A 23,613-nucleotide genomic window follows, 5' to 3' on the forward strand; every position below is an offset into this window, starting at 1 on the left:
GAAAGCCTCCCAAATAAGCCTTATTAAAAGATGCCTTTCAACACTTCTTAATTAGTGATTGATCGTAATTCAACGGGAAACCACACAAACACTTTAAGGTCTCTCTTGACTTTGAAGGAAGAGATTCGTGCCCGGGATCCACTGTTTTGTGTCTCTATTGACATCACAAATTCCCACATATATGTTGATTTATTTCTTTATCTTTGAAATCTATGCATGAAAATCTTTTTGATTTTCCAAAAATCTGGTTTCCTTCATTACAAGCTATTTTTTTGGTTACGGGATTTAATGTTATATTCTAAACGAGATGTGGTTGTTGATATTACACGTGCTTACTTTTATCTATGAAGACAACTCAGTTTAAGAGGATAAGTTGCTGACTCAGCCGAAAGTCTAAACGTTTTAGTATTTCAAACGACGCTTGATGGGAAGGCGTGCAAAATGGAAGAGTTTTTCTCTCTCCTACGTAATCATAGGGTTCTAAACTGTCACACGTCAATCACCTCAGGAAACGCTTTGCTTTTCAAGAAGATTTGGGAGCAGATTCTTCTCTCTCCTCTACGCATGGTATAAAGGGTAAACCCTAAAGTCTTTTACCTCTTTACTGCACCAAATATTCAGAGAGCAAGAAATGATTACTTTCTCCCACTGTTCATCATCTTCCACAAAACCACTCTTCATTGGCGGACTCTTCTTTAGTTCATGCTACCTCCCACATTCTGCCTATCCGACCTCAACAAAGCTTGATCATTGATCTCACCCCACATGTCTACGACACTTTCATGTTCGCAATCATGGAGTGTCTCAAACACTCTCCACAGGTTCCAGCACTAACCAAGGTCGAACTCGTTCCAACGGAGTGTTTATCGCAGATCTTCTCAACTGCCCACTATGACAAGTCTGTTGATCGAATTTTCTTCGACATTCTTGATACCAAATCTGTTGGATTAGTGTCTAAGTCCATAACTATTTTGGTATGTACTTGACCCGATGGTGCATGGTCCTTTTGGGTTGCCTTCACCAAAGCAACTTGATAAGATGAATTATGGAGAGAAAGGATTAAATATGATTTATTAATATATTATGGGAATAATATATTAAAGGAGAAATCATATTGTTTAATTAATATTAGTCAATAATTAATTGGTAATTAGTTTTGTGACTAAAAGAGATTAATTAAACTTAAGGGACTGGAATTGTAATTATAAGATAATTGCAATTGGGCCATGGATTGCCTTATATTAAGGAGTGGGCGAATTCTATGGGGAAACCCAAGAAGAAATCGTCCAAGGCCTTAAGGAAAGGGATCCATGGGTTGCTTAGGGCTTAAGCATCCAATTTAGGGTTTCCTTGTTAGATAACCCTAATAGCCTCCTATATATATAGAGTCCTTATGCCTCAAAACGTGGCTAAGGATCCCTCTAGGGTTTCGCACATTTTTGGGCAGCCTCCATCATCTCTCCTCTTCATCCTCTTGCTTATGGTGTTTGTGAACCATTAGAGGAGTGACATTTGTGACTCTAAGCTTTCTAAAGTCAATACAAGGAGGAATTGGATTGTTATTGCTACATAACAATCAAGGTAATATCTTAAACCCATTCTCATGTTAATATGATTACTTGTATGCTAGAATTAGGGTTTATAGTCTTGGATAACTTGCATGTACAATAGAGAAACCTAGATCCAAGCATTAGGTTTGTATGAGCACATAGGATGTTCTTATGACCAAAAACCCATCAGTGGTATCAGAGCCTTGATTGGTTTCTATTGTATTGATGCATTATGTGTTTATTCAAGTTGCAAAATCGATTTTTGAGCCATCTGCCTGATGAACTCGGCGAGTACCACAGTGTACTCGGCGAGTAGGCCTTAACTCGGCGAGTACAGTGTGGTACTCGGCGAGTTCGAGCGTCAGGTGGAGCTATTTTCGGGATTTCTTGCTGTTTATCTTTGAGATACTTGCCTTATCATATTAGATCAATATAAATCCGATTTTTTTGATATATATGACTATATTCTTGATCTAATTGAAGATATTTATGAATTAATAAAATATTTGTTTCCTTATGTGATAATTGATTAATTATTTTGATTAAATTGGTAAATTGTTTTGCAAGAAATCATTAAATAAATAAAATATGGATAGTTATGTGATTAAATGTTAATCTAGATTATTTGTTATTTGATCCTTGTGTTATGAAATGTTTCATATTTTCCCCTTTAGGTTTTATAGTTTAAATTTGACCTCAAAAGTTTTGTTGTTTTGAAATTTAAATAGTTGAAACCCTAATGTTTTGAAAAAGGTTTCAAAACTTTCCCTCTAGTTTTGGAATTTAAATTTTGATTAATTGTTTAATTTTGATGTATATTTAAATTCTAAACCCTAATATTTTGAAATGTTTCAAAACTTGCCCTCAAGTTTTGGAATTTAAAAGTTGATTAAAAGTTTAATTAGGTATGTTAAATTCTAAAACCCTAGTATTGTTTTGAAAAGTTCAAATCACACCCTTATGGTTTTATTAATTAATTAAGGTGTATAATTAAAAGAGGTTTAATAAATCTATAAAAGTTTAGGTTTACAATTTAATTAAATTAAAAGTATAATTGTTAAATTTGACCACCTAGTATTTTAAAAGTTGTAAAATACACCCTATACTATATATAACATTAAAAGTCTAACATTATATATATATATATATATATATATATATATATATATATATATATATATATATATATATATATATATGTATGAGTAAAGTCAGTCTTACCGTTAGTAGGCCTCATTCACGAAGCTAGTCTATAAGGGGTGTTTAAGGAAATTGCCTATAAAATGGCGATTGAATGGGTATCCAGTCTTACCCACCGCACTCTTGACTAGTGGAGGGTCGTTAGCCGAACGGGTAGGATAGGACGAAACCTTCCATTATAAGTATATTAAAGTACAAAAGTAACTAAATGTTTTCAAATTCCAATTCTTAGTTACTTAGGCAAAAGTGAATCGATGCAATTCCATGAAATTACACTTTGTGCCCTTGCGAAGACGTTAGTGGAGCGTGTGTGGTTTACCGGCACACTAAATGGTTCCAAGCAAAGGTAGAAAAGGGTGACTCAATGTTTATCATAGTTCGGTGGAGCGTGTGTGGTTTACCGGCACATCTAATAGGTGACTGTAACATGTGGGGGCACCATGTAAGTTTGCATGGTTATTCACACCCGCTTTGTGATCCTCGGCATCCCAGTCACAAACAAGAGGGGCATATCGAGATTTAAACATGACATTGAAATGTTCAAAGAATCTCAAAGGATCTAGGAATTTTCATAGATTTAAAACTTAAATATCTTTTTCATTTTTCATGGTGGAAATTAGTGAATCGTCATTCACTTACCTTCAAATGTTCTGCAATTTGGGTTACGGCATCCCTCTCCCGAGTTGTAGAATATTGTGTTGGGTCCTAGCCTTAGTATCTCATTTCGGTGATTTACTAAGGACTCAATAAATCAACTAACTTGAATTCATTTTCTCCCATTTTTTAGATGTCAAAGTACGACAACTATGGTCTTCCCAAATCCCGTGGAACAAGCATTCCGCATGAAGATGATATTCCACGATTCAATCGAGGAACAAGAAATCATGCTTCACTTCCTCCACCTCCTCCAACTATTCTCCCTAAACCTCAAGTTCAAAGGCTTGAAAAGTTCAAGATCGCTCAAGCCCTTTTGGCAAGTAAACATAAAGAAGGAAAGTCGGTGTGTGCACACGTCCTAGGGATGAAATCACACATTGATAGGTTAAGAATGTTGGGATCCGTTGTCTGTGAGGAAATGGCTGTTGATTGGGTTCTTCAGTCACTTCCTAACTCATATAGTGAGTTCGTAAGAGAGTACTATATGATGAACCGCGACATGAACCTTATAGATCTCACCTATATGCTTATTGCTGCTGAATCAGCAATGGTTTGGAGCAATAGAAAAAGCAAAGTTGATTGGTGAATCTGCCTTCAAGACCTCTATGGATATAGACAATGGAAACGAAAGACATGCTATGATCGAAAAGTCTGATCATAAGATAAAGGCAATGTCTGAAGTAGTTCCATGTCATGTTCCAAAAGAGTCAATTTGCTTTTATTGCCAAGAGAAAGGGCATTGGAGACGAAGCTGCCCCATTTACCTAAGAGATATAAGAGATGGGAGAGTCGAAACGTATGACTCTAATATAGGTAAAATCCATTAACTAACTCTTTTAAGCTTCTATTCTAGATTCTTAATACATAATGTGATAAGATTACAATTGATGTTTTGTAGGATCGAAGAAAAGAAAGGAAGCTTAAGGGAAGAAGTGAGCAGAATCTAACCGTGAAGGAATGGATTTCGATCGCATTTCTCGAAGATTAGATTCTTGAGCTACTACTTAGAGTTAGAATTAGTTTGCTAAGAAAGATGTATTAGCATGATTTTTCAATGAATTGCATTGTAAGGACAATTTTTTTTCCGCAATAAAATAAATTTTGATTTTATATTATTTATTTATCCTTGCAATGGTGTATATGAAAAATTGATGTTTGAATGTTTCTATTATTAGCAATAATGGATTTGGTTCTTAGTATGTTATTTATGGAAATGTCGAAGAATTTACCGAATAAGGAAAGTTTCTCATCACCCAAGTTTCAATTGGACAGAAACTTGGAATCATGCAACTTGGTTGCACGATGAATGAGAAATTTCATATTTGGAAATTAGACTAATTCATTGACAAAGTGTCAAGTGAAGGACTAGGAGATCGAATACACAAAGTTGCGTGTTGATCAAGTCCACCATAAGAGTAATATTCGTCATGATTTACTAAAGGTTTAGTAAATATGATTATACTTATAAGATTAAGTGTGATTCGGAATTGATTAAAAAGGTTTAAATCAATAGCAAAACGAATAAGAAGAATCAAGTAAGATAAAAGTTTCTCCATTCTAAGAAGAAGGCAGAGTAGCTTTTATGCTTTATGATAGGTCTTAATGATTAAGAACCATATCTCAATTGATCCTCTAAGTGAGTCTTAGTACAATTGTATGTCTAAGAAGAGGAATCAAGGATTGAAGAAATGGTTAAATCAAGAAGTCAATCATACTTCGTTCCAATAACAAGTCTTAAAGTTAAGACTGTGACAATGAGTGAGAAGTATTAAGAAGGTTTATAACATTCATCAAATGTAGAATATGGAAAAAGGTTTTCTTATTCTTGCACATTTGAAATTGGTAAGTTGTGATGTCTTGGATAAGAAAAAGACCAACTAGGACCAATTTATGAAGTGTTTTGATAAAAAACTACACTAACTCTCGAATATTTGGTTGTCAAGAAATGTTTATTGACAAGAGAATCTTATATGTCAAGGAGTCAGTGGGAGTCTTAATGGTCTTGAAAGGTTTAATCAAATAAACCTTATCGATCATCACTAGCACACGAGTTGAGGTTTACAACCTATCGTGTTGACATTATTTTGTTTCTATGTTGTTCCAATTGAGTTAATTATGCGTATGAGTCTTATGAGTTATCATTTGAATGTATAAAAGGCAAGGACCTTGATCAATGAAAAGTACATTGATAGGAAAAGGTGAGTTGCTTAACTACTTGGAAGACATGGTGGGCAGCTGTACTACCATAAGGCAAGAAATCAAGATTAAGGAAGTTCGGTCCATATGAGTTTGAATTTGTCGTAAACTTTGGTTTTGACAAATTCACAAGGATAGGAACACATACGCCATTAAAATCTAAGTGTCATAAGATTCCCTCCTTCATGAAAATGACTGTGAGGAAATGCTTTCACTAAGAAAGATTTTAAGAAGATAGTGATTGTAAAATTGCATTCTCGAATTCGATCATGGTTACGGTATCCCTTTCCATGATTTGAATTGTGAGGTTTGGAAATTAGTCTTAATTGTTTAGACGCACATATACACTATCTAGAGCAAAGGTGTATAAGTTCAAGAAGCCTTGATAAAAGATTATCAAAGCACTAAGTATTAGAAACATGAACTTAAGAAATTCAATAAGTATTGTTTGTCTGAAAGTTAAGCTGTTTCTGAATACATGTCAAAGCTAGTGGGAGCATAAGTGTTACATTTATGATAATCATCATGACAGTGGGAGCATAAATGTTATGATTGTATGATTATTAAGGAAAGTATTGCAAGTTGGCAATATTAATTATATAAAACAAGAGTCATTCTTTGCAAAGTTGTAAGGATGGAATAGTTGTTTTGCTATAATTAAGGGAGAGAATATTATGCTTCATTTCAAATCTAAAGGCTTAGGTTGAGAAATGTTAATAAATTTAGTCAAAGGTACATAGTGTGTTCTTAAAATTTCGATTATGATTACGACATTCCTCTTCACAATTCGAATTTTGAGAACATAGCAAATGAAATATTATGGCGGAAGATTGATAAAGTATCAAATCTTTATGTAAGACATTATGCATTGTGTCCCATACGCATCGGGTATAGGATCGATTGCAAATGCTATAATATTTGACCATTCTAAAATTTTCCAAATGTCTAGCACATTTAGAGGGAAAAGGGACTAGAATCGGTTTTGACTAAAATAATTAAACAACTATCAAAGGACAATCCAAAGTTCGCCGAGGATTGGTCGCTTATGAGTAGTTAGAAGTATAGTATTGGAAGATATGGAAATGTTTCCATATTGGATGGACCATATCGACATCATTATGAATAGATGAGATTCTATTGAGAATGAGTTGTCATATGGTAAGTATGGAAAGGTTTCCATATTGGGAGTTGGATATTGAGAATCAATGTCTAGATTAGAAATTTTATGCAAAAGGATGTTCAAAGGAATGTACTTTGAGTGAGAGACATCACATCTAAGGAATTGTATTGTAACAATCTCCGATAGAGGACTTTGTGATTTCATTGGCAATAGTCTTTGTGACTTTGGTGCAGTGATATTACGAAAGGATCATTGCATAAAATGTTAGAATCTAGCATATTCTATAAGTGGCATGAATTTGATATACTTTCACTTATGAAAAAGGATTAGGAGTTGTGAAATGAGCATGATTGGAAATGTGCTCAATTTGGTCTATTTCACAAAGTAAGAACCATAGGTAAACATTGTGTGCATGCTAGGAGCATGGGACAAGTGTAATAATTCAAGTAAGAAGTTGATTACCCGAAACGACAAATAATGAGTAATCGATATGGTGATAAATAAAAGGTGTTTTATTTATGCTCAAAGGTTTGAGGCCATATGGGATTAGTATTATTCTTGTGTTTCACTTTGCATGTTTTGACTTCCTGAATAATTTAATTGGTTTAGAACAGTCAAATTATTCGAACGGGCCACAGTCGTTCATATGTTGGAAGTAGATATGAATGAAGACTGTCGTGAATTGGTGTGTGGATTGTCTAAAAGGGTATTAGACATAAGCAAATGTTTGCTGCAATGTTCATGAGTGCTTATGAATGTGATTTGAGCATTGGATCAAACCCATGCTCACTTGGATCACTCCATGAATTGTATCACGAGTGATTGGTGGGACGATAACATCTTATATTCTTGAAACCGAGATGTGTAAGTTGTATCTTGCAAATCGGTTACACATTGATAATATGTAAACGCACTAGTAACTTGGTGTTATAAAACATATTGTTGTGTGTGATTCGGTGAGTGAGTGCAAGCGAGCATTGAGTCAAAGTTTATCAGTTCCTTTTATCCAAAGAAGGATAAAAGCGATATCTTTGGGCCCCTCGATGATTTAGTGATGACAAACGTAAATGCTTGGCCGGGCTAGGGCTAATTTGATTTGTTCAATTAGTCAGTCGTCATGAATCGGAAATCGAGAAATAGTACAAAGAGAATGATTAGAAATCATGTCTCATACGATATCTAGAATGGAGGAATATATGATCCCTTATCTAAAGGACACACGTATTTGATAGGATCAGAGATGACAGCGGCTTTGGAAAGCTACGATTGCAGATCAGGATCTGAAGTCATATGCATAATAGTTATTAGAATTATCCAAGTGGGAGACTGTTGGATTAGTGTCTAAGTCCATAACTATTTTGGTATGTACTTGACCCGATGGTGCATGGTCCTTTTGGGTTGCCTTCACCAAAGCAACTTGATAAGATGAATTATGGAGAGAAAGGATTAAATATGATTTATTAATATATTATGGGAATAATATATTAAAGGAGAAATCATATTGTTTAATTAATATTAGTCAATAATTAATTGGTAATTAGTTTTGTGACTAAAAGAGATTAATTAAACTTAAGGGACTGGAATTGTAATTATAAGATAATTGCAATTGGGCCATGGATTGCCTTATATTAAGGAGTGGACGAATTCTATGCGGAAACCCAAGAAGAAATCGTCCAAGGCCTTAAGGAAAGGGATCCATGGGTTGCTTAGGGCTTAAGCATCCAATTTAGGGTTTCCTTGTTAGATAACCCTAATAGCCTCCTATATATATATATATATAGAGTCATTATGCCTCAAAAACGTGGCTAAGGATCCCTCTAGGGTTTCACACGTTTTTGGGTAGCCTCCATCCTCTCTCCTCTTCATCCTCTTGCTTATGGTGTTTGTGAACCATTAGAGGAGTGACATTTGTGACTCTAAGCTTTCTAAAGTCAATACAAGGAGGAATTGGATTGTTATTGCTACATAACAATCAAGGTAATATCTTAAACCCATTCTCATGTTAATATGATTACTTGTATGCTAGAATTAGGGTTTATAGTCTTGGATAACTTGCATGTACAATAAAGAAACCTAGATCCAAGCATTAGGGTTTCTATGAGCACATAGGATGTTCTTATGACCAAAAACCCATCAAAATCCTCCATCTCCAAACAGCGATTATGTTCCTTTCTAGGGTTTGAACCTGACGAGTCTAGGGTTAACCTTGAATCTATTCCTGCAGGACAGTTGTTCTCCATGTTTTACAACATGGGCTACACCGAGATTCTGACCACTGTTACCAAGTTCAAGAAATCATGTCTACCTCCTCAGTGGAATGGCTTCTTCACTGTGTTGTTCAAAGGATTATCAGAACGAAGTGCAGGTTCTGATGGGGCGAGCCGGCTGTTTATGACAATTCTCTATGGGTTGTACCACTGCATCAATCTCGACTATGGATCGGTTTTATGGCAGCAGCGGATTCAAAGCCTTGCGTCTAATTCTCGCCATTCTGAGATCTCTTATGCCAGATTCTGGACGCTGGTCACAAAGTGGGCAATGGACAAGTATCATGTCCCTGTCGTTGCTGATTCTCCACTCTCCTCGATCGAAATTTTCCACACAACGAAGATCATAGTATCTGATTCCTCCAAATTGTAGTTCGTTGGCTCAATCCCTGAGTCATTGTATGTGTTTGTTCCAAAGGACAGTCGCATCATCAAAACTTACAAGGAGTTTCTTCGTTCAGGCCCCAGAGAGCTCACTCTAGAAATGATTCAATCCATCCATGACGTTGACAGGCCTGCTCCTAGGGGAAAGAAACAAGAAAAGGGGAAAGACAAGAAAGTTGTCAAAAGAGCAAAAGGTCCTTCTCCAAAGAAGCGAAAACCTTCAAAGGTAGCTCAATCACCTCCCCCAAAGAAGAGGAAAACTCAGCCCAGGCGTAAACTAATTCTTGCCTCTTCCTCCAGTGAATCAAAGGATGAGAGTTCAGACTCAGAATAGTCACTTCGAGGTAACACTCCTCCATGTTCGCCTTCCCCTGAGGTACATGTTTCATCTAAACCTGTCTCTCCTCCCCCAATCTCTATCTCTATTTCCATTCCCACAATAACCTCCACTAGTCAAATACCACCCACCTCTATCCCTATACCACCTCCTATTTTCCTAGAAGCTACAACAACAACCACCGCTGGAGTTCGAACTAACATATCTGATATGGGGGCTCCTACTTCAGCACCCGAATCCACACCCACTACAGAACAAATTTCCATACCCGAAACTACTCCCACAGCCGAACCTTCACCTTTGCCTTCATCTCCCAATCACTCAGATGATGACGAGACTTTTCTTGGAGGAGAAGACATGACGTTTGACTCGGTCTACTATAGTCCGTATCAAGTTCAAAGTGATGATGACGATGATGCTCCAGTCACCAAGAAGCATCTCAAAGAACTTCATGAGAAAATCGACAGTCTCATCGCTTCCTCCTCTTCCTCTCGGTCTACTGTCTCAGAGGCTGCCATTCAAGGGCTAGTTCATACGTTCACCAAGGCTCATGAAGCCTCCATCAACTCTGCCACTGCTGCTATTGACGCCTCTACCAAGGCGTGTGCTGCTGCGACCGAAAAAGTCGAAAAACTATTTGCCGATGCTAACACTTTTTTAAAGTCTTTACAGGGAGCCGCTGATTCCAATGCAGAGAAGCTTGACTCTCATTCGCATCCGAACTACAGTCCTTTGCCAGTCTTCGTCAGTCTCCCGCCGATGACAATAAATCATTCCAGACGACTGTTGAGGAGCGCTTGACAAAGCTGCAAGAAGATCTCACTTCAGAGAACTCAGTGATGGATGCTCTTGCTCGCAAGACTACTACTCTCAAGGTTAATAGTCTTCATCTTTTCCAATTAGAAAAGGAAGTTGCGACTCTCCGATCTGAGCGTGTGGTTATCTCCACGTGTGTTTCGGATGTCCACGCTGCCCTCTCCAACATCATCGAAGCACATGATCCCATCCTGAACTACTATCTGAGGTGCACTCTAGCTGAGAAGCTTGCTCCCGCCCTTGCCCTACTCAGTAAACTTGAAGGGATTCTTGAGTTCGTGGCCCATCCGAAACAATGGGGAGAAGATGTGTCTCAACCGCCTCCTACTTCTACATCAACTAAAGCAACCGAACCTCCTCCAGCAGGTCCAGCTTCAGGTTTGGGTGTTAAAGATAAAGGCAAGAAGATTGCTGAAGACAGTGATGGTGATGATGATAAAGAGACCATCGTTGATCTCTTGAAGAAACAAGGCCGGGAAAAGGATGCTGACATGAGTGCTCGCATTGCCAGAGAGGCCGAGGCGAACGAAAGAAAAATGAAGGAGGCTCATGATCTTCTTGAGAGTAGAAAAACTCTTTTTCCTCTATGGACTCTCGAGAAGCTTATCAAAGAAGAAATTGAAACACCCAGCATCCTGTGGCTCGAACCGGTGATTTCCTTGGATCGGATCAATTCTGTCGACTCTCAGTTCGATATGCCACTGACCCGAAAGGCCTTCATATTCTATGCTTTTGCTCATGTTGCTGATGTCCCTCATCCTCACCCAAAGGTTGATAGGGAGCTCGTTAATTCTATCTGAGGTCGGCTCAGCCTCAGTATCAGACATGGAGTGCTCAGAAGATCATTAACGTTTGGGTTCTCAAATCGTTTCGTGAGGGGAACTTCACAAATGTTCGGTTCAAAGTGCTGAGGGGTTCTGCTAAAACTGAACATGCTATTTCACTTGTTGATCTTCCCAACCTGAATCCACATGATTGGATTATTTTGCACAACATCCTCCTCACCAACGAAGCTGAGTATGGGCCAATCATCGATCACTTCAAAAGGATGCTTGTTTGCTACATCATGGAGGTTGCCAAGATGGATCAGGAGATCGCAAGTATTTTCAAGAAAAAGCCTACCATCTCTCCTGTTGGTTCTGCAAGTGATTTAAATATGATGTAGATGGGAAGAATTGACCCGAAGCGGAACTCTGTCATGTTCACAAGGAACGAAGGCCAAAAATGTCTGTTCGCCTTGGGAGATAAGCATCTATACACCACTGCGTGCTTGGAACATGTTCTGGGGATCATTCATCGATGCAAGCAGAATTCAGCAGATGACAAGAAGTATTTTGACGACATCATCCAGTGGTACATTCGCTTCAGACAGACCATCCTTGCCCTCATTCCACGTTTGTTTGAAACCACAAAGAAAGCTCCTGCAGATGGACCCAGCAAGCCGAAGTAGAGTCTCGCTCCAATTGACGCAAAGGGGGAGATTGTAGGGTCCGATGGGTGTTGCGTCTTGGGTTCGTTCTTTAGTCCATTTTTGTATCCGGATTGGGCCTGTCCATCCATGAGTTATTTCTAGGGTTTAGTATTTATAGATGCTTGCATGCATCTTAGTACGTAAGATTTGAAGTCGATTATTTCATAGATATTATCTTTATCGTTTGTAACCCTAGTAGCCTCTACAACGGAAGTTCTTTGTCGAGCTCTGCTGCGGCTTGAATCTATTGAATCATTTGACATATTTTGATTCATTCTTGTGCTTGATATTTCTGTTTGATGTTTATGTGGTTAACTTGTTTAAAGATCTAAATGATCAAAGAGTTTCTTAACTCATCACATGAGTCAGTTCATTCATGAGTCAATACAAACTTACTATGATGAGAAGCTAAGAGGATATAATATTATGAGAAACAGAACGAATATACTATAATGAGAAACTAAGAGAACATACAATACACTACACTATACAAGAGAACATACTATGATGAGAAACAAAGAGAACATACTACATACTAGACAGAGAGAACATACACTACACTAGTACATACAATACATATATAAGAATACTATAACATAAATGTGAGCCACTACTTCGGGGCATGGCATCACTGCTATGGCTCGTTTTGTAACCAGAGTCTCCTGGAGGGAGAGCGTGAATTTGTGTATAGATCTATACGGGACTGACCGTCCTATACCTTGCTGCTAGCTACCGTGGGACCTACAGGTCAACGGGTGACGAATGTCATAGTATTTCAATGTCTTCGAGAGTCGTGGTTTACTAGTTGATCAAGTATGGTTACAATTATATCACATTATACCTTAAGTAACAATCAGTTTAAGGTTGTTAGTACAACAGTAGTTACTATATACAACACTACAGTACTTTAATATTTTCCTATTACATTTACATTGTGATCTTCTCACATAAACGGTAATGTAAAAACTATATTTTGTTAATAATAGTCACACTTGGGAAAAATACACACTTTTACACGAAACAAACATACTGAAACATTTGATGCCTTGGTAGAAGGCTACGTTTAGTAGAAAATATAGGATTTTGTAGGAGATACAAACATTTACTATAAACTTTTACAAACATATACATCAAACACTTACAAACATTTTCATACAAGCAATGATGCTAAAATACTTATGAACACACCAGCTTTAAAGCTGATTAACTCTTTTAAAATAACTTGTATTCTCAGGTCATCAGTAGACATGTACCGATGCCAGGTTTTGAGAAGATGGAGCATGTTCAAGACTCATATCTTATTTTGGATTCATATTTTTGGTGTCTTATATCTATACAGAACACACTTGTATTAAATTATAGTATTAATGCAATGGATGATGTTGTTGCTTCTTTACTATTATGCTTTGTTGTGATACTGTATATGACGTCCTCCGCCCCCGAACGTTTCCGCCGTTCTGATTTTGGGTGTGACAAATTGGTATCAGATAATTGTTTATAATGAATCGAGTATATCAACCCATAAAAGATATACAAACTATAAACACAACGGGATTAAAATACTCTGACCAAGAGTTTATACTATTAAATAATAAAATATTTAACTAAGTATACATACCTGCATTTCTACTAAAACCAGTGTCACTAGGATAGAACAAAAGTATTACGATTGTTGAACAACACAATCAGGCTTGGGAACATATAATCAGATCAGGGAGTGATATATCCTGATCAACTATATCTTTCCGTGAAGTCATTAGCATGTGCCTAGCAATGGTTGTGGTGTTGCAGCAAGTCTAAAAACTTAACAACACTACTACAATGAAAATATTAGAACAGAGCATAAACTTAAAATACTATAGGAGTATTTTGTGTTACTACAATTACTTACCTGAGAACTAAAGGTCTTTATTAGTAGGTCAATAGTTGCTAAGTGGATACGCTAAGGTTATAAGTGACTAGGATGTCATAGACTGAGAATCTGTGATCTTTGCTTTACTTCCTGTTCCTTGTTTGGTTGTGAATTTGGAGTTAGGGTCACTTATTCGATGGTCTATCCTGTTTTGATCACATGTAACTAGTATGCACTATGCAATTATTGAAGTAACTGATAAAGATCATCTTATAATTATCTAAATTAGTACGTCTATTAATTATTTCTTTTACCCCTATTCTCGCGTAGATAACATGGCTAGATTCCATCCCCACGGCGACCCGTACTTCCCTAACCAAGGTAATGGAGGATGGCTCGATGCAGAGCCAGAAGAGAATCATCCAATGCCTCTGGATGATGACTTCGCAAAGAAATTCTCGGAGGATTCTGACTCCAAACGCAAAGTCCATAACCAACTCCTAGTGGCTCAAATCCCAAAGCCTAACCCTCGTCCAACATTTCAAGGCCCCACACCCCTGTGGGCAACAAAATTGAATAGATGGAGCAACGAACAAGGTCAATTCTTACCTTACAACGGAGATCGAAGCTTCTATAATTTGAGCGAGGGAGGCTCAGCGGACAGAATCCTGCCTATTCTGGTCTGCAGGATTGCTCGTAACGATGGGCAGAGTAGAGCGGCCATCAACCGAATCATGGAAGTTGATGTCGATGCGGGAGTCAATACCGTTGGCATTCGCCATCTGGAGTCTGTTTATGAAAGGACTCATAACCATAATGCGGCCCTACAGAGAGATCTTACTGCAACCCAAGCTGAACTCAGGGAACTTCGAGCTCGTCAAACAACGTATGAAAGGCGCATGAGAGACATGGAATGTCGTCTGTCAGAATCAAGGACTCATTCCAGTGGTTCTCGTCGTAGATAGAGCCTAATCAACCTTCTCTTTTTGATATAACTTAAGTCTATGTAAAAACTCTAGTCTTAGTTTCCTATCTATGATAAGACCTTGAAATTTTGGTCGATAGGTCTTTATTCTGTCAACATTTTCCTATCTTGGTTTGATGTAAGACCTACTTCTAGGTCATTTTTCCCAAACTTGTTACATCTATAATACCACTATTATTGACAGATATCTAATCTCATGGAAATTATTATCCAAATGCTTTTATCTTTCTAGTACTAGATCTACATTTAATCATACTATTAAATTGTGTTGTTGGGCTATGGAGAGTTAGTCCATGAGTCACTCTCATCATTCTATTTATTAAATTCTTACCAATATCTTCATCTTTGTGATCTTATAGCTACAAGATGCCTCCGCGTCGATCAACAAGACACACTACTGCAATAACTCCGAATCAAACTCCAACTCCTCCTCCTCAATACAACCTAGCTGCTATCCAAGCTACTGTGAATGCGGCTGTTACGATAGCGCTAGCACAATTCACCACTATCGGTACTAGTGGGAGTGAAACTTATGTGCCTCCCACTATTGTCGAAGCTCCAGTGTGCTCTAGAGAGTGCTTGTACAAGGACTTCACCAACTGCAAAGCCAGGGTCTTCAATGGAACTGGCAGAATCATTGTCCTCTTGCAATGGTTTGAGAAAACGGAGTCGATCTTTGAGATCTGCTCTTGTCCGGAAGGGAGCAAAGTCAAATTTGCCGCCTGCACCTTCGCGGACCGAGCTCTGACGTGGTGGAATAGCCATGTCGAGTCACTATCTCCTATAGTGGCAAATGCTATAGGCTGGGAAGCTCTTAAGGAGCTCATGATCGAAGAGTACTGCCCGAGGGGCAAAGTTCAGAAGCTAGAGTAGGAGCTCTGGAGCCTTACCATGAAGGGCTCCGACATAGTATCATATACTGCCAGATTCAACGACCTGGTAGCACTATGTTCGAGAATGGTCCCTTCTGAAGTAAAGAAGGTGGAGGGGTATATGTGGGGGCTGGTGCCTCCATTTTAGGGGAATGTACTAGCTTCAAACCTCACTACCTTCGATAGTGCCAAGCGATTGGAACAACGACTCAATGACCATGGGGTCCGTACCCCGTCAACAGCAACAACCTTGGCCATCTCAGAACCCTCTAAAGCCGCTGACAACAAGCGGAAGTTCTGGGATGAAAAGAAGAAGCAAAAAGTTGCTAAAAAGTAGTAGGTCGTGGCGGTTCATGTTGTGATAGCATGTGCCGTTGCTGCCCCGGTAAAGCAGTATGCTGGAAAATTACCGAAGTGCCAACAAATGCAACTTCCACCACACTCGAACCTGTCGGGAAATGCAGTGTTCTAACTGCAACAGGAAGGGGAACACCGCTCGTTTCTTCAAAGCTCCGGCAAGGCCAATCAACCAATTCCCCAGTGCTGGTGTGGGCCAGGCTTGGCCACTACAAAAGGAACTGCCCGAAGGCAGGGAATGCCAGTGGAGTGGGAAGAGTTTTGGCTATAGGCCACGAGGAAGCAGTTGCCGACCCCACAGTAGTCACTGGTACGTTTCTCCTCAATAACTGTTATGCATGCATTCTGTTTGATAGTGGAGAGGAGAGGAGTTTCGTGAACCAAAAATTTGCTCACTTACTTAAACAAAAATCACTAGCACTTAAAGAACTGCTCACCGTAGAAATGGCTAACGGAAAGACAGAGAGCACTAGCAGTATATACATAGGATGTATTCTAACTCTAGATAGCCATTCATTTTCAATCGACCTCATGCCGGTCTCAATTAAAAGTTTCGACGTCATTATCGACATGGATTGGTTGAGCCTGCATCGTGCCGACATCATGTGTTATGAAAAGGTTGTCCGCCTTAATCTTCCGTCTGGCAAAACTCTAGTAGTCTATGGCGACAAACCTAGAATGAACCTTTGTATCATCTAGGGTATCCAAGCCCAGAAGTACTTGCGAAAGGAATGTCACACATTCCTTGCTCATGTTGTCAATGTGAGCCAAGAGAGGAAAGACATAAAGAACATTCCTGTAGTATGCGATTTTCCCGACATCTTTCCAGAAGAACTCCCAGGATTACCTCTACAACGTCAAGTTGAGTTCAGAATCGAATTACTTCGAGGGGCTACTCCAGTAGCCAAATCGCCCTATTGTCAACTTAACGAACTGCTCAACAAGGGATTTATTAGACCAAGCTTCTCACCCTGGGGAGCTCCTGTCTTGTTCATAAAGAAGAAAGACAGATCGTTTCGTAAGTGCATCGACTACAGAGAACTAAACAAGCTCATCGTTAAGAATCGTTACCCTCTGCCTCACATTGATGATTTGTTCGACCAACTTCAAGGGGCGAATTACTTTTCAAAGATAGATCTAAGATCCCGGTATCACCAGTTACGAGTGCTCGGGGAGGATGTTCCGAAGATAGCCTTCTGAACTTGTTACAGACACTACGAGTTCGTAGTGATGCCATTCAGATTGACTAATGCGCCCACAGTATTCATGGACTTAATGAATAGGGTATGCCGTCCTTACTTGGTTCAGTTTGTCATTGTCTTCATTGATGACATACTTATCTACTCTCGTAGTAAGGAAGAGCATAGTAAGCATCTATGTCAAATCTTGGAAACATTACGTTCAGAGAAGCTCTACGCGAAGTTCTCTAAATGCTAGTTTTGGATTCGAAGAGTCGAATTCCTGTGTCACGTCGTTAGTGAAGAAGGATTTCATGTGGACCCTTCCAAAATCAAAGCCATTGAGAACTGGTCAGCGCTGAAGATGCCTACATAAATTCTCCAATTTCTAGGCCTCACTAGCTATTACCGCAGGTTCATTCAGAACTTCTGTCGGATTGTGAAACCGCTTACATAATTGACCCAAAAGGCGTGGCCTTTGACTGGGAAGAGAAACAAGAGAAGGTGTTCCAAACACTGAAACAAGCCTTGTGCACCGCACCGATACTATCTCTCAAAGAAGGAATAGAAGACTTCGTGGTCTACTGTGATGCATCCAAGCAAGGCCCCGACTGTGTTCTAATGCAACGAGGTAAGGTCATCGCCTATGCCTCAAGACAACTAAAGACGCACGAGGTCAACTACACCACACATGATGTTAAGTTAGGAGCAGTTGTGTTTGCTCTGAAGATCTCGTGACACTACCTGTATGGTACAAAAATCACGATATTACAGACCACAAGAGCCTACAACATATATTTGACCAGAAGGAGCTCAATATGAGACAACGATGGTGGGTCGAGCTACTCAGTGATTACGAATACGAAATTTGTTATCATCCCAGCAAGGCCAACGTAGTAGCCGATGCCCTGAGTCGGAAAGAATACTCTGGTTGTAGAGTGAAATCATTGATTATGACTATCCATTCACACTTGTCCACACAAATAGGACTTTTAAATTAAAGCTTTGAAACCTGAAAATATGGCGAGTGAATCCGTGAGAGGGATGGATAAAAAATTGGAAATCAAGGGTGGCAGAGCCTTATATCTAATGGATCGTATCTGGACACCGAAACACGGTGATTTTAGAGACTTGGTCATGACTGAAGCACACAACACTAGATATTTTGTCCACCCAGGTTCATATAAGATGTATTTGGATCTTAAGAAACTATACCGGTGGCCTAACATGAAAGAAGAGATTGCTACCTTTGTGAATAAATGCCTTACTTGCGCCAAGGTTAAGGTCGAGTACCAGAAACCATCAGGTTTACTTGAACAACCGGAGATACCTGAATGGAAGTGGGAGCGAATCACAATGGACTTCGTAACCATGTTGCCCAAGATAACGGGTAGTATCGATACCATTTGGGTGATCGTACATTAGAGAGATAGTACGGCTGCACGGTGTTCCCATATCCATTATCTCTGATAAAGATAGTAGATTCACTTCGAGGTTCTCACAGTCGCTACAAAGTTCCCTAGGAACTAGGCTAGACATGAGTACAACCTTCCATCCGCAAAGCGACGGACAAAGTGAGAGGACTCTTCAAACTTTGGAAGATATGTTGCGAGCATGTGTGATAGACTTTGGAAAGACATGGGATAGTCATCTACCCTTGTCGAGTTCTCCTATAATAATAGTTATCACACGAGCATAAAGGCTGCTCCATTTGAAGCCCTCTATGGCCGTAAGTGCAGATCCCCTCTGTGTTGGGCTGAGGTGGGTGACACGTAGATAGCTAAAGGATGAGTTCCTGACAGCACTCTCACAGGTCTAAAAATCATTCGGGAAACGACAGAGAAGATCGTTCAAATCCATGAACGATTGAAAGCCTTTAAAGACCGACAGAAAAGCTACGCAGACAAGAGAAGGAAATTGTTTGAATTCCAGGTGGGTGACTGTGTTCTATTGAAGGTCTCACCTTGGAAGGGCTAGATATGCTTTGAAAAGCGTGGAAAGCTAAATCCAAGATACGTAGGGCCTTTTGAGATTCTCGCAAGAATCGGCCCCGTAGCTTAAAAACTCAATCTACCTTGAGATCAACGAGAGCCTCAACTTCGTGGAAGAACCTGTAGAGATCATGGACCGAGAGGTCAAGTGAACGAAGCAAATCCATATCCCAATCGTCAAGGTTCACTGGAATCCCAAGCGAGGACCTGAATTCACTTGGGAGCGCGAGGATCAAATGAAACTGAAATATCCTCGTCTTTTTACTTAGTTATTTGTAACTACTTATTTTCTTAAACTCTAATTCCGGGACAAAATTCTCTCTAACGGGGGCTTGATGTGACACCCCGAAATTTCTATCTTGTACAACCATTCAATTCAATCATAGTCAGACTTGTTTCTGCTATCATTTAGCACTATTTATAGTCTGTTTGAGTGTTCTAAGCATAGTACATTCAAGGACCGGGTGTTAGAAAGTATCTGCTTGAGCCCTTTATTCCTTAATCAAGCTTTAAACCCGATCATATGGAGTTTATGGCCACACCACCATGAGTTTGCATGTGGTCCATAAACTCACGCTATACGTATGAGATTTCATCACTTTTCCTCATTTCTCTTCCATTCGAAGTCTAAGAATCCGATTTCTCTCTCAAGTATCATAAGATCTTCATCTTGATCTTCCAAAAATGTAAGAATTCTTTCCATTTAATTAGTTGATACAAAGCTTTATCTAGTACAACCCTTTGATTTCATCCATGAAATCTCTTCTTTTGGTTAGATCTTCAAGTGTTCTTCATTTCACCAAGAACACACTAGTGTTTTTGGACCTTAAACACCCTTTCAAGCTTCTATATCGTAAGTAATCTCTCCTTAGCTTGTTGTATACTTGAAATACTTGAAGAACACTTAGAAAACATCCATTTGACAAGAACAAAGGGAGTTTACATCCAAGATCTTCACCCTTGGCTGTAAACCCTTAAAATGGTGCCATATTAACCATAAACTCTTCTAGGAGCTAAGCTTGTAAACTAGAACAACTATTGGAAGACCATTAGACCTTAACACACACTTTGGTACAAAATACCATGAGTTTACGGCCGTAAAATCATAGGGCCATAAACCTATAGGCCATGAACTCATGGGAGTCTTACCATTTGGGCTGTAAACTCCAAAGTGAGGGCCGACACCAGTTATAGCAACCCTATGTGGTGTAACACTTCATTACAAGTGTTTCATAGTCCTTAAGGTTGTTCCATTTCATGATTAGATGTTATAAAAACTAATTAGATACATATATGTGTCATTATATGCTATTTAGGATCCATTGTGCTCAAGTCTTCACTTGGCACATAGCATCCTGCAAACCGATCTTTCATGCTTGTCACTCACAGCAGGTGAGTACATACCCCCCTTAACTTATATTTTAAATGATTTTGAATGCTTTTATGGGGCGGCGGGGAATACAAGTTGAAACATTATACTTATTATATCAATCACATGTGATTAATAACTATCAAACAAATGCATTTACTATAGTTTTAACTGTTTTATCAAACAAACTACTTCAAAATGTTTATCAAACTCTTTTACATGCTAAACTCTTTATCAAACTTGCTCTTATATGGAAAACCTTTTCTTTTTACTCTTTTAAACTTATATATTGTCAAAACCATGTCTAATGCATATATAGTTATATAAGTAAGGTTAGAAGGACTTAGGACTGATAACTCACTTTATTTCCCGTTCCTTGTTTGGTTGTGGACTTAGAGTACCCTGTTGTTTGTCCGAGTGTCGTTTGATCCTTAGTTATATATTATGTATATATGTATAGACATAAAATCTTTTATCTCAGTTCAACACACTTAGTCATACAAACAACTCTACTAGTAAACTATAATAGGTATAGTTTTGGAAGTCATTACTCACTATTTCTATTACAACGAAACATACAAGAGTCGGTTAATTCATGAGTCAATACAAACTTACTATGATGAGATACTAAGAGGATATAATATTATGAGAAATAGAACGCATGTACTATAATGAGAAACTAGGAGAACATACAATACACTACAGTATACAAGAGAACATACGATGATGAGAAACAAAGAGAACATACTACATACTAGATAGAGAGAACATACACTACACTGTACATACAATACATATACAAGAATACTATAACATAAATGTGAGCCACTACTTCGAGGCATGGCATCACTGTTATGGCTCGTTTTGTAACAAGAGTCTCCTGGAGGGAGAGCATGAATTTGTGTATAGATATATACGGGACTGACCGTGCTACACCTTTCTGCTAGCTATAGTGGGACCTGCAGGTCTACGGGTGACGAATGTCATACCATTTCGACGTCTTCGAGCATCATGTTGTACTAGTCGATCAAGTATGGTGACAATTATATCACATTATACCTTAAGTAACAATCGGTTTAAGGTAGTTAGTACAACATTAGTTACTATATACAACACTACAGTACTTTATTATTATCCCATTGCATTAACATTGTGATCTTCTCACATAAACGGTAATGTAAAAACTATATTTTGTTAATGATAGTCACACTTGGGAAAAATACACAATTTTACAAGAAACAAACGTACAGAACATTTGATGCCTTGGTAGAAGGCTACGTTTAGTAGAAAACACAGGATTTTCTAGGAGATACAAACATTTACTATAAACTTTTACAAACTTATATATCAAACACTTAAAAACATTTTCATACATGCAATGACACTAAAATACTTATGAACTCACCAGCTTTAAAACTGATAAACTCTTTCAAAACAACTTGTATTCTCAGGTCATCAGTAGACAGGTACCGATGCTAGGTTTTAAGAAGATGGAGCACGTTCAAGACTCATCTCTTATTTTGGATTCATATTTTTGGTGTCTTATATCTATACAGAACACACTTGTATTAAATTATAGTATTAATGCAATGGATGATGTTGTTTCTTGCTTACTATTATCCTTTGTTGTGATACTGTACATGACGTCCTCCGCCCCCGAACGTTTCTGCCGTTCTGGTTTTGGGGTGTGACATATATATATATATATATATATATATATATATATATATATATATATATATATATATATATATATATATATGATGGTTTCTACATTTTATGCACATTTTACTCATGAATAAGTTGAAGCATGCTATTACCCATAAGGCAATCATATTTTTGCATATGAAACTATAGATGTCCCGAAATTTTTGTGTGAACAACTGGTGGTGTTCACATTTTTTTTATACAAATATCAAACCAAATTCAACTTTTAAACATGAAACATGAAAGTAACCAAAGGACAAACATATTTTTACTTGTATCCCCCCCCCCTCGTAAAAGCGTGTAAAACTTGAAAATGGGGGTATAAAGCTGTCACACCCCGAAAACCAAAGGCGGAAACATTTCCGGGGCGGACTCCATGTTGAGTATCAAATCCAATGCACATAGTAAGCAAAGTAAACAACCAATACATTACATATAAAAGTTTACATTTGTTCAAAAGTAAAGTTGTACAAGTGTGATACATAGTATATATGAACAAAAGTAGGACGTGTCTTCTACGCACTCCGTCTTCACCAAAAGGGATCATTGGGTACCTGTCTAATGTGGAACTGAGAATACAAGCAGTTTGAAAATCAGCATAAAGCTGGTGAGTTCATATGAGTTTTGCTTTTTTGAAAATGTTTAAGTTCTCTTTTGTTTTCCGAAAAAGTTACAAATCCAAGAAAAACCCATATTTTCTTAAAAGTAGTGTTTAGTTAACTGTTTTTCTTACACGATTTCTGGTTATGTATAACTGTTATCCCAGGAAAATCCTATATTTTCCTAAAAGTAAAGTTTTAGTTAAAGGCCACATTGTATAGTTTTACACATAAAACTATTTACTGAAAATCATGGGATTACTATCCCGTACGAGTTATAAGATAGTTTGATATACAAAAAACTATAGATAGATATAGATTGAAAACCATAGGAGTATCATCCTGTATTAAATATAGATTCAAAACCATGGGACTATCATCCCGTACTAGATATAGGTTGAAAATCATGGGATTACCATCCCATACTAGATATAGATTTTAACCATGGGACTACCATCCCGCACTAGATATAGGAACTATAGATAGAAAATAGATATAAAATCAAATCAAAACCATGAATAAACTTATATTAATACGTATTTGTGAGTCGGGTAACCATGCTGATACGACAACGAGACCTCCTTGACGCTTGTCAGACGTCGGATGATATCCAGAATTTGTCACCCCAGGCGTGCCCGCCTAACTGTAGCTAGCGGTTAAGGTGTGGGATTGTCAGTCCCGAATAGATCTATTCACAAATTCCAC

Source organism: Lactuca serriola, chromosome 1 (assembly GCF_051521515.1).
Source record: "Lactuca serriola cultivar US96UC23 chromosome 1, Lser_US96UC23_V15, whole genome shotgun sequence".
Taxonomy (NCBI): domain Eukaryota; kingdom Viridiplantae; phylum Streptophyta; class Magnoliopsida; order Asterales; family Asteraceae; genus Lactuca; species Lactuca serriola.